General features: G+C 54.2%; 1 protein-coding gene across 1 annotated transcript in view; it reads left to right on the top strand.

The window, feature by feature from the left end:
• Window positions 1–4923, top strand: part of KCNK9 (potassium two pore domain channel subfamily K member 9) — a 62459-nt gene extending 57536 nt beyond the window's left edge. Inside the window, exon 3 of the mRNA XM_006912936.2 lies at window positions 4892–4923. The gene's annotated coding sequence lies outside the window, so the exon portion shown is untranslated. The remainder of the gene's footprint in view (window positions 1–4891) is intronic.
• The last annotated feature ends 7295 nt before the right edge of the window (window positions 4924–12218 follow it).

Genomic DNA, 12218 nt, shown 5'->3' with positions numbered 1-12218 from the left:
CTAGGTTCTAAATTATATTAACTTCTTTTTAGGGGGGTGGGTGGGCAAGGAGACACGGATCATTTTAGCTTGCCAGTTCAAAAAAAAATTTTTTAGAGCATGCACTTTGTTAAAACTGGTATGCATTATCGACACAAGAAAACAAAACTAGAAATGGAATAATCAAAAGCCAATGATGATGTTAATTTGTTGAAGACATTTTTTATTTGACCATTTCCGGTTCCAGCAATTTACCACGTGACTGGAAAGTGTCGGGTAAACTGGAAAATTGTTGGAACGTCAGAATGTCTATTTCGTTATTCTCCTCTTGTTTATCTGATGATGATGGTGATGACGGTGATTTGTGCAGCATCTACCTGCACGAATAATAAGAATTGCGGTTTGGGATGTGTGGATGACAATGGGTATTAGTAGGTAGGTGTGGTTTCTTTTCCTAATACAAAGACAGGGCATTCCTCATTTTTTAAAAAAACCCATCTATGTATTTCAAGAAAGATCGTCTCTAATTACATTTGATTTGTAAATAAGGGAAACTTCATGTCGGTCTCAGGAAGGGTTTAGGGGCAAGGAGCTGTGTCTTGGCCTGCTGGGAACTTGTCAATCTCAGGGGACACTTTTTTCTCAGTAGTGGAGAAATCCCTTCCCAAAAGGGAAAGCCTGCTAATCTCCTGGGAGACGCTTAGGCTACAGATGGTGCATTGGAGGCCCTCTCAGTGATGGGGGTAAAGGAAAGTCGGACCTCCAGATTCACAGAGGGGACTTACATTTCCCTTGTCACTGCCCCTACCATTTCTAAAACTCACCATCCTCCTGCTCCTTTTTCGTCAATGGGAAAAGTTCATGGCTCTCGGATGGAAATGGACTTTGGCCGTCCTGCTCGGAGGGAGCAGGGAGAGAACCAGTGGGGTCTTCCAGGATGGAGGGCTTGCTCTCCAGGGAAGGTAAACCTACAGGATTTCTTAAAGGAGACGGCACCGAGCACCGCCGGTCCCAAGCATCCGGGCCATGGGAGTGAAGCGCAGTGCTCAGGACTCGTCTGGAGAGGCATGCACTTTAAGGTCACACGCGTGTCGAGAACGGCCTCCTTCACGCAGGACACAGGGCCTGCGGGAGGAGTCTGGGAACCTCAGGTTCTCTAGGCCAAAGTGGACAGTTACCGGTCTCCAAGGTCTGTATTGATTCACTTCTCTTTAAGATTTTAAATTTGGGGGCTCTAAAGTCTGTGCAGAGAATAGAAACAGTTGCTCTTAAAAATGTTTTTCTTTCTCTTGGAAGAGATTGTTGGCTATAGGGGAATCATAGGTGCAGAAATGCTCATGCGCATTTGTAGAGCGCTTCATGCTTTGGAGGAGGCTGCTTGGCATAAGTGTAGGATTTCTCCCGAAAACCTAAGTTTTGCCCTCGTGTGTGTGTGTGTGTGTGTGTGTGTGTGTGTGTGTGTGTGAGTGATTATCTTTGATCTATAGAAAGAAACTGAGGCACGAAGAGGAGGGGCGATCTGCTCAGTGTCACAGAGCTGGTCTTTGACAGCGAGGGCATGGTCTCATTCTGGACTCGGAAAGGGTTTGAGGAGCTGATGCCACTACACCGTGGTATCCTGATTCGGTCCTCAGATGAAACCTGCTTCTCTCTCCCTACAGGTAAATGCATCAGTTTGAGGAACACCTGCCCAACTCGTCATGCAGGGCTGGCTTCCCCACGAAGATGTCTATGTAGAATGGTCATGCAGTGACCCGCTTCTGCTTGAATGCATCCAGTGCTCGGGAATTTAGACAACATTCCATATTCTTTATTTCCACAGAGTTGCCTCTTCTTTGTAGGATTAAGAATTGTAGGATGTAGTCTTTTTTTTTCTGTTCATATGATGGCCACTGACTTAAGTATCTGAAGCGACTTGGACTGTGTCTTGGTTCTATACCTCTCCTGTTCTCTTGCCCTTTGCTGCCAGTCCGGCCTCTGAAGGACAGTCACCGAGCCCTCTCTTCCGAGGTTAAACATCCTTGTTTATGCTCAGAGTGTCTGGGGGTGGGGGGAGGTGAACCTCGGTTTGCTTTCCTTGTGACATCCATTTTTCTTTTTTCAGATGGTCTGTCTGTTCCCTGGCATGGTCTCTGGCCAAGGAAAATTCTAGGCACATCGACGAGGTGCTTTCATGGAGGCCCAGAGCCAGGGGTCTCCGGGGCCCTTCTGCAGGGCAGTAACGTGAAACTGGGGCATCTCTATCCAGAGCTTGGCCACCTGAGACCTACTCACTCAGTCACCATCAGAATCCACAGAGCCAGAGGGAAGCTTAGTCAGAGTCACCTCACTATGTCCCCTCACTGTCAGAGGAGGAGAAAAGGTGCACACGCATCTAAGGTCACTCGGCCGGAGTCCGGTCTTCCCACGCATTTCTTTTTCTGTTTTCCTGGCTGCTTTGTCACTGCCGTCGCTGACGCCTTCTGAAGGGCCTTCATCGCTGGGCTTCTAAGCATCTCAGGCCCAGGTGTCTCTTCCTCCCTCTCCCACCTGGTGACGTCTTTCTTTCCGTCCAGGCTTCTCAACTTCTTCCCGTTACTCATGTTCATTCAGTGAGGGGGGAAGAAACCACATCAGATCGTTTGGGCACAGAATTCAGCTTCTGTTAGCATGAGCTGAGGAAGAGCCACATTCTACCAGACTCACAGGACGTTGGCCCACTGCCTGACCCACCATGTCTTGTAGGTCCTTGAGGAGATTTCAGCCTCTTGATCGAGTGTTTTCTAATTGAGAGATTTCAATCCATCGGCTCTGGCAAGGACAGCAGGACGGTGGATGTGGTCTTGAGTGTCCCGGACGGCTCTGGGCTCAGTGTTTTCTAGATACCATCCCGTTTTAATCTTCATCACATTTGTCCTGGGCTTTGAGACACCTGGTTAACCCTGGAGCTGGGATCGGATTCTTCTCTCCATCTTTACCCTTCTGGCCTAAAACCTGGGCAGCAGCCCTTTAAGCACAGTGGGCTACCTGGCGCCCTAAATTTAAATGCTCTCTCTGAAGTCTCTTGTCCTCCCGACGTGCATCCCCAATGGGAAGGCGGGGACACAGCTTCGGGCATGATCGCAGTGGATCATTTGCAGCCCAGGAACCCCCCACCCCGAGTCCCTAATCTTTCCAGGAGAGGAAGCAGATGAATGCAGGCCACTGCCCAGGAGGCCCTCCTTTGCAGGTGCTCATTAAAACCCATCCATAAAAAGGGGAGCCTGACTGCTAATCTTGGCTCACTGTTTGTTCCCTGCAAACAGGGCTTCGATTGGGAGAACATCTGGACAGTAATTCAGAAACCCAGATAAGCCCAGGCAGGTAGAGTTTTCTGTCTCATCCAGATCTGAGAGCCTGTGGGTCCTGATTCTTCGTGATGATCACTAGCAGCTGAAAGCTGGCGAGAACAGTTTAGAGGCACTCGTGGTCTGCGTGCACTGAGTTGGGGGAGCAGAAAAGCGATCGAAGAGGGGAAATCATCATCGCTGAGGTTGATGGCCCCCTCTGTTCATCCAGTCTTTAAATAACGAGCCCCGATTAAGAGACTCGTCAGGGGTGTCCACGGAGGGGCGAGGTGTCCATTCTGTCAGCACAAAGGGTGCTGCCGTCTGCGAAATACTCTGGTGCACCGCGGCTTTGTTCCGAAGGGGGCGTAACTTGGGGCCTGTCCCGTGCAGGCCTGCTGCCTGGGGGTCCGAAGTGTGTTTCTTTCAGAGTCATGGTGTGTGGAGAGTTCTGGAAGCACCCCGGGCTAGGAGAGGTCGGCAGGGCAGGGGGTCTGTCCACACGCCTGCTTCACTAGGCTCCCAGAAGTCATCTCACGCCCTGGGCCTCTGTGGCTTGTCAACACAGTGGGACACTTGGGTGAGATGTATGAGCATTTAGCACAAAGCGAGTTTGACCTGTGATGACATTGGGCCTGGATGTTCTGGTCACTGGGGACGTTTGAAGGCTGAGCCATCAAAAAGAAAACCAAGAATCATTTTGCTTGGCAGGCACTGGGAGCTAGAGAGATGGATAGGGGACAAGCAGTGTCACCAAGAACAGCGATCACATCATGAGAACCAAGGTCCTGTGCATTCTGGGTCCCCTAAAACGCTGGGCGTAAATCCACATTATGTGGTTCTTTCTCAACTGCACCTCAGTAGAGGCTGCTGTTTCGGCGGGGGTAGGGGGTGATGGGGAGAGGATCTGTTACCGAGATTCCTGCCCCCGCCCCTCACCAACTTTGTTTTGAAAAGTCTAGTCTTACAGAAAAACTGGAAGCCTAGTTGGATGAACCTCCATAGGTTTCAGCCAGACTCACCAGACTCACCAGCCTCCTGCACTTTGCCACGTTGGCCCAACCCTCCCCTCCCCTCCTCGCCCCTGCATTCACTCCCAGAGGTATTTGGAGGATGATGTGATGTCGGCAGCTTCTAGGTGGTTCAGACAAAGAAAAACGTACTGATCTCTCACGAACAAGAGCATTCTCGAAATAACAGTGCCGCTGTCGGTCCTAAGGAACACAGCAGGCAGACCACGCTGTTCTCTAAAATCCAACCCATCTTTGCCTTCGCCCGGCCGCCCTAAGCGTATCCTCTGGAGATTGTTTTGTGAGCCTGAGAGACAATCTAAAGTTGCCTGCCACATTGTCCCCGCGTCCCACCCCTCCCCCCAGTCCAGCCCTCACGCCTGTCTTGTGTGGCATGGCCGTTTTGAAGCGCTTGGGCTACTTCTCCTGGGTGAGGCCCACAATACGCTTCTGTCTGCTGATTTCCTCAGGTTAAAGAATTTGGGGCAAGAAAACATTGGCAACGATTAGTGCATTTCATGTGACGGGCTCCCTGGAAATCTGATTACTTCTCTCACTGTAGGTAAATAAGTGACATTAAAATTTCTCCTCTGTGAGGGACACTCTCTGAAGCTTCAGGAGAGGTGTCCACGAGTCCCCAGATGCTGGGCTTCGTTGTCAAAGCAGAACGAGGCTCTGCTATTTCTTTGACTTCTGTGCTGAGCATCGACGCTCCGTCCCCTAAACACCTGTAGGGATGAGCCGGCTATAAATAGACATCACACCCAGAGAGGTGTTCTCATCGACCGGGAAGATGGCTAGCAGGCGGAACCCAGTAGGGTTGTCGGAAGGATCCCTGTAAGCCAGGTGGGGTACTCTGGCACCCAGAAGCTTCTCAATGAGCGCAACGATTGCCAAGCCCTTCCTATCATTAATAATCATAAGCATGTCATTTGTTATGGCAGTACGCTGGACCATTAAGGGCTCTATTTTGTGACCTTTGCCTTTGAGATATTTGCGTTGGCGAGTTCTACAGCATGGCCTTCTCGGTTCCAATAACATCGAGCAGTCCACCTGCTGTGGCCAAGTAACCTTTCATGTTGATTACTACGTCCAGGCAGATTCCCACCCCTGAGCCTTTGCCCATGCTGTTCCTGCTCCCTGGAAGGACCCCTGCTGCCCCCCAGCTCAGCTGGAGGTGTGAGCATCTCACTCACCCTTTAGAAGCCTCCTCTGACCCTCGGGCCCCTGATGGAGTCGGTGATGCCCGCCTCCGGGCTCCCTAGTCCTTCTATCTATCATGGACGAAGGGACTGGGAAGCAGACTCAATGGCCTTGGCCTTGGGAGCTACAAGTGCTGGACGGCACCCAGAGAGAACAGAGACATTCAGCTTCCTAGCTTCCTGCCTAAGTGCCCATTCATTGCTGCTATCAAAATATGCCTTCACTTCCCATCCCTAGACAGCAAGGTACATCCCTATGTGCCTGGCGGAGTTGAGTGTGCCATGTGCAATAGGGCCACAAGCTGTCCACAGCTGGGCGTTTCCCAAAAACCAGGTGATTGGTGTATCTTCAGACTCCGGGAACATGCTTGTGACCTTTTGCCCTGCAGTGGGTGGGTCCTGTGATGGGAATGTCACCAGAAGCCAGGCCAGCTCTGTCTTGTGGAACTACTGGCAGAGGCTGAGCAGGGTGGGAACGTGTGCCGTGAGTGACAGGGTCCCCTCGGCTTAGCTCTGTGCCTGCCCGGCTCTAGCTTGGGGCCCCAGGCGAGGGCAGCAGCCTCTTCGTGCCTCTGTGGTACAGCGTCCTGGGGATGGAAGCCGCTCAGATCGTGGCATCTCACACACCTGACACCAGCTCCTTCCACTCACAGGCAGGTGGTGGTTTTGCTCCCCTGAGCCTCAGCCTCCCCGTGTTTAAGTCGGAGACTGTAAATAACCCACGGCACAGGGTGCCTGTGAGCGACCCGTGATGACGTTTGCTGGGTACCTACTCTGCGCCCGGCACCACACCAGTGTTCTTACATGTGCCGTGTCTCGCGAGGGTGAGGTCCAGGTTTCCAGGGCCGTTTGACTTGAAATCAAATCGTAGAAAGGAAAAGATTGAGTCTGGCTGAGGAACTCAGGGATGGCTTCGCCTAAGAGGTGGCTTTGGGTGATGTTTGAGGAGAGGCTTGAAGGGGCAAGTGGGTGCCGTCTCAGGCCGAGGCGAGGCACGTGAAGGCACAGAACCGTGGAACGGCAGAGGCGGACTCCACCCCGTGGTCTGTGGGATCGGATCCTGCCACAGGACCATGCCTGGCAGAGATGGGGCAGCGTAGTGTCAAGGCCCCTCGCGAGCTGGCCGCAGCCGAAGTCGTTCAGGCTGTTCCCCTGCTCAGGGGCCCCCCATGGCTCCCCAGTGCCACACAGTAGGTTGTCAAGGGCCTGAGTCATGGGCTTCCATGGAGGAGTTTCCCTACTGGGTCCTCCGATAATGAAACTCTGAAAACAGACCCTGGAGTCACCAAACTTGAATTCTGTGACGTTCTCTGGTTTAGCTGGGGCTAAGTGGCTTTCTCTCCTCTGGACGTGAGTGCTGACTTGCATATAGGAATAATTCTGGATAAGAGCTACTTGGTCTTTCACTTAAGCGTCCTAAGGATCTGTTCCGATGACGTTTTCTAAGAGTTTTATCAAAGATTAGCTTGAAAAGAAGAGAAAAACACGCTTAATTCTTGGGCTTGGTTGGCTGCTCCTGGTGGACTCTAAGACCAGCAGGTTCTGTGACTGCCGGTGACTGGGGCCCGGGCACCGAGCGTGAAGGCCTCGTGGGAGTGTGAAGCTGATTTGGGCAACTGTTCTCGTTCTGCCTCCCTGGGGTTGGGGCCTCGTATGGGTCTGACACCGAGGGCCGGGTCCTGAGCGAGGGTGTCAGTGGGAGAGCCGGGGTGTCTGCTGGTGGCTCAGGGATGACGGCTTGTCGTCTGCTCTCACCGGTGTGTCCAGGACTTGCTGCCAGGGTCGATGGCGTCTCCTGGTGCAGAGTCGACCCCTGGGTGCTGCGATGTGGACTTTGGTTTTGAGACGTGGGGTCAGGGCTGTGGAGGCTGAGGGGACACCTTGGCTGGGTGGAAAGAGGCCCAGCCTCGGGAACGTGGGTTGAACCAGGACTCAAGCCCTGGCCTCGTCGTTTGCTGTGTGACCCAGGGCAGTTCACTTCCCTTCTCTGGGCCCGAGTTTTTCCTCTTCCGGGCTAAGGCATTTGGCCGAGGTCCCAAGTTCCAAGGCCCGCCCCGCGCCCCCAGGGTCTGCCCGGTTCTCTGTGCCGCCACCTCAGCCTGGGAGGGACGGCTGGGCGGGTGCCAGCCTCTGAGTGCGTTTCCCCAGACACCTGTCGCAGGCAACTCTCTCCCGTCGAGATGCCTTGTTTCGAAAACAAGGTCTTTAATTAGCCAGGAGCCGTGCGCAGCGCATCCTTGCTTTGTTCCCTCGCTAGGCCATCCTCCATGCTGGCCGCACAAGGCGGCCCGTCCCAAAGAGAGAGCCACGGGCCGCCCAGGCCTGCAGAGCTCGCTCAGCCTTCCTTGCTCATGAGGGTCATGACTCCCCACGATTTGCCCTCCGGTGAGCCCTGAACTCCGGCTTTGCCCTTCCCCCCACCTCTGCTCTTCCTGCCGTGGCCTCTGCTCGTCCTTATTTCGGGGCTCTCTTTAATTCCTGGGGGGCTGTGTCCCCCACCTACAGGAGCCACTGGCCTACATGAGACCTTGTGCCGGACCCCGTGTGACTGGGGCCGACGGCCTCTGCTCTGCTGCGACTCCCTGTTGCTCGTCCACTCTTCGCGCTGAGTGTCCAGGGCCTCCCTGCGTGGGGCACAGGGCCCGGCCGTGAGGGCGAAGGGGCTTCCAGGGCACCCCTTCCGGTCTGTGCTATGTCACTTGGGCAGGTCGCCTCTCCTGGGAGGCAGAAACGAGGACAACTCAGGGGAGGACAGTGTCCCGGTGCGTCGTCCGGGCGAACATGCCGCATCCCTGAGCCTTTATTTCTGCCTCTGTGCAGAAAGGACCCGGAAGGGTGGGATTGTTCCAGAAGGATCAGAGGCAGAGACTCCTGCCCTGCGGATGCTGCCTGGGTTCTGTGTGAAGCTTCGTGGGACATGTAGGTTGGCAGGGAACTGGGGAGCCCGCGGCTTTCCCGTCGCCTGCCCCTTCTTGACTGGTGACCGTCGGTCCCAGACAGGGAAGAATCAGGGAGGGAGGGAAGGCAGGGGGACCCCTTCGAGGGCGAGGTAGCTCTTCACTCGGGAAGTTCTTCTTCATGTTTTCCCTGTCACTCCTGGGCCCCGGCTCCAGCCTCCCCGTGGCTTCTGTCCAGCTCCTTGGAGACCACTAGCGGCTCGGCCGAGGAGGGCGGTCCCGCTTCATCCAGCCAGAGACCAGAGCTCAGCCTCGCCTCCCCCAGCTCCCTGGCTTGGGGTGGTGGAGACCTCGGGGGCCTCGGCAAGCTCCCGAGTCTCTTCCACAAAGTGCAAAATAGCCGGGGTGAGAAGCAGGTACGACCCAGACGGGCTGGCGAAGATGTAAGGACATAAGCGTCACCATAGACGAGGCTTCTGGTTGGCATTTGGGGGAGGGGCGGGTTTGGAGGCCACGTCCTCCCAGCGCGGGGCTCCTAAGCTGGGCCGGCTCCTCCCCCCAGGGGGCCGCATTCTTCGGGTACAGTTGTTCTGCAGCCGTCCTACCTCCAAAGAACCATGCCTCGGCCCAGCCCCTCTAAGCCCCCATCTGTCCTCTGTGGTCCCAGCGCTCAGCTCCCAATGGGCCAGATGCTTGCTGATAGTGTGCGTGGGACATTTTCCAGCGGGCCAAAGCCCACCTCCCCGATAAACTTTACAGGGACCTTTCCTTAATCTGAGAGAGCAGCCATGCGGCCCCCCGATGGGTCCTTTCATCCCGTAATCACGTACAGAGCGTTTGGACACCGGCCGTAAGTCGGCCTCAGAGAGAGGCCATTGCGAGGCACTGCACAGCCGAGGGCCCTGGCACCCTAAGGCTCCAGTTCCGATGGACCGCGTGTTTCTGAGAGGTCCCGGGTCTAGAAGCAGCCAGGTGAGCAGGTGCTGGAACCAGTAACTGCTGCCTTTTCTCGAGCTGAATTTTTGAAACCGGGCAGGAAAATAAAAATCTGATGAACGAGAAAACCCGGTGAGTGGGACCCAGTGACGCAGAGCCCACAATTAACAAGGTTTCTCTGTAATTCAACGGCTCCTCCGAGGAGCAACGCTCCTGAACAAGGCTAGTTGTATAGTTGTTTATTTGGCCCACAAATAGCATTCTGACAGCCGTTTGGGGCTGGAAGGGACCTCCAGAGGTCACCTCAGTCCCCCCCTGGCCTTCTCAGAAGTCTCCGTGGTCTAGGTAACGCACTGGGTTGGGAGAACCTCTTGGTGTTCTTAAACTTAAGTAGGAAGACGGACGAGCCCCAGCTGCGGGATCTGAGGCTGTCTCGTGTGTCCACGAGTGTTGAGCGGAAAGCGTGTGATTTAGCAAACAGACACACAGCCAAAGACACCCAAACCGATGACTGAGGAAGAACTTCCTGTCTGTCCCCTGCAGGCCAGGAAGCAGCTGAAGCTCCCTCTAGGATGTGCATTGTTATCTCCAGCCAACTGTGTATCCTTGTACCTCAAAGCATTAAAAAAAAAAAAAAAAGTGTCGTTCGTGACCCCAGGCATAGAAGTTAAGCTTGACTCAGCTCTGAACCCACACCCACGAATGAAGCCGATCGGCATACACCCAGGGGGTTCGTTCTGGGGCGGGGCACGGAGACGGGATCCTCACGTTCTCATGCGGGTGCGTGTGTGTGTGTGTGTGCTGACTGGGTATCTCTGGGTCTCTGATTTTTCTCTTTTTTTTTTGGCATTGCTGGACATTTTCATGGCTGTGTGGTAGGAGGACCTGGGTTTGTCCTGATGGCGCTGATGATGATGTTGATGATGCCGGTGGCCTTCCAGAACATTCCCCGGGGAACTTCCACCCGAAGCTGGGTGAGCTTGGCCACGTTCCCGGGAGATTGGAATGGTTTGTCCCCAGTTCTTAGCAGGGACCTGCCTTCCCATGGTGGTGGGACTTTGGGATTCGGGCGACAGGCCCAACTGCGGTCAAGGCATCAGAACATTGGTGGGAAGCCACACTGGACTTGGCAAAACCAGTCATTGCAACTGGACCACAGCGAACCAAATTCAAAGAAGCTCACTGTTACCGTTACTGTCTGTTTTCTTATGTTTATCTTCTCTGGCCTTCTCTGCCTGTGGAGAGGGCGCATTTCACAAATGGCCTTAGAATGCCGTTCTGAAGCTTAACGGAATGAGACAACCATCCAACGAATATCAGAGGTATTTATTATCGCAGCTTATCCGAAGAATGAAAAACCACGAAAACAAAACTGTATCACCAATGTTTACAAGTCCAAGTAGACATCCAGCCCATGTAAAATATGTAATTTATGCAAGAGATCGCATCTTTCTTTTGTAACGAATGCACTAAGCAACCCTGTATATATTTTACAATGTCTTTACAGAAGAAGAATCACCTACTGTAGTATTGTAAAATAATGCACTTTTCTAATTTTTTCATTAAAATCTCTATGGCACGTTTGCAAATGTGTCTTGGTCTTCCTTCACTAAGAACGGTGGCGAGAGCCACCGGCCTCGGCCACATTCGGAAGGCTTTCTAGAGAGAGACAGAATCGTGTCCCCATCTCAGACGGGCCCTCCCAGAAGCCCGTCCCCTAAAACACCCCTACGGAGACGTCACCTGAGCTGTCTCTGATTCGCTGAATTTTGTTTTCCTTCTCTGGCTGAGGAATTTTCCTTCAAAACACGAGACAACCTCTTCTGCCTTTGTGTGAGGAAGAAGGTAAAGCAGGCAGGTAAGAGATGCTCAGTGTCGCGCCTACGCCGAGGACAAGATCTATTCCCGCAGCCTGTGGGCGCCGCCCGAATGTTAGGATTCTCCTGACTTCGCTGGGGGCCCAAGGGCAGGACACAGGGAACTCTGTCTGGGGACATCAAGGGCAGAGCTTCCTGGGAGCATTGCTTCTGATTTCGGTGTCACATCAGGATGGGGTCGGGAGCACGTGTTTCTAAGGAGGCCTCTGGGGACGCTGTGTGATGATGTGGGGACCACTCGTTGAGGACTACGGCCTTCTCCGTACTGTCCCAACTCTGAGATTACGGGGCGACTCTGGCCAATAGCCCATCGTGGCCACAGGCGAAGCCCTACAGGGCCAGGCTCCTTCCCGCCCGTCTTGTAGGAAACACACGCCTTCGTGGTGTGCCTCCGCCGCTCCGCCCCAGTTTGCTCCCCGTGGCGCTCACCTGGAGGCTCGTAGTGACCCTGACCTTAACTCATGATGACGTCCCGTGTGTCACTACGCTTCGGCCGTCTGACGGAACGCCTCGGTTCAGGAGCTGGGCGTCCTAGGGAGAGGCGGGCCACCTGTTTCTGTCAAGGGCCGGAGAGCACGGGTTTTAGACTCGGTGCAATGACCCGGCTCTGCCTCGGCAGCAGAGACGACAGTGCCAGAACGGGCGGTGGCCGAGTCCAGTAAAGCTTTGTTTCTGGAGGCGGCAGCTTGAAGGTCACGTCGTTTTCATGGGTCACAACATGTTCTTTGGATTTCCCCACCCCCACCACGTAATAAAATAATTTAGTAGGAGTCCTTCTCAGCTGGTGGGCCACGGAAAATGGGGGGGCCTGGGCTGGGCCCGGAGGCCACCGCGGGAGACCCCTGTTTCTAAGCTGGGCATGGACTCATTTCACAGCCTGGAAGTCAGTCCTCTTATTAAGCCTTCAGAGTTCTCTGTCACAAGGGCAGGGCCAGGACCGGGGCCCCCACCTCTCGCCGTAGCAGCCGGGACTAAAATCATGGGGCGGAACGGCCTTCACGCTTGCCATTAT

This window comes from Pteropus alecto, unplaced genomic scaffold, assembly GCF_000325575.1.
Source record: "Pteropus alecto unplaced genomic scaffold, ASM32557v1 scaffold105, whole genome shotgun sequence".
Taxonomy (NCBI): domain Eukaryota; kingdom Metazoa; phylum Chordata; class Mammalia; order Chiroptera; family Pteropodidae; genus Pteropus; species Pteropus alecto.
Note: the sequence above shows the minus strand (reverse complement) of the source record. Positions and strands in the feature narration are given on the sequence as shown.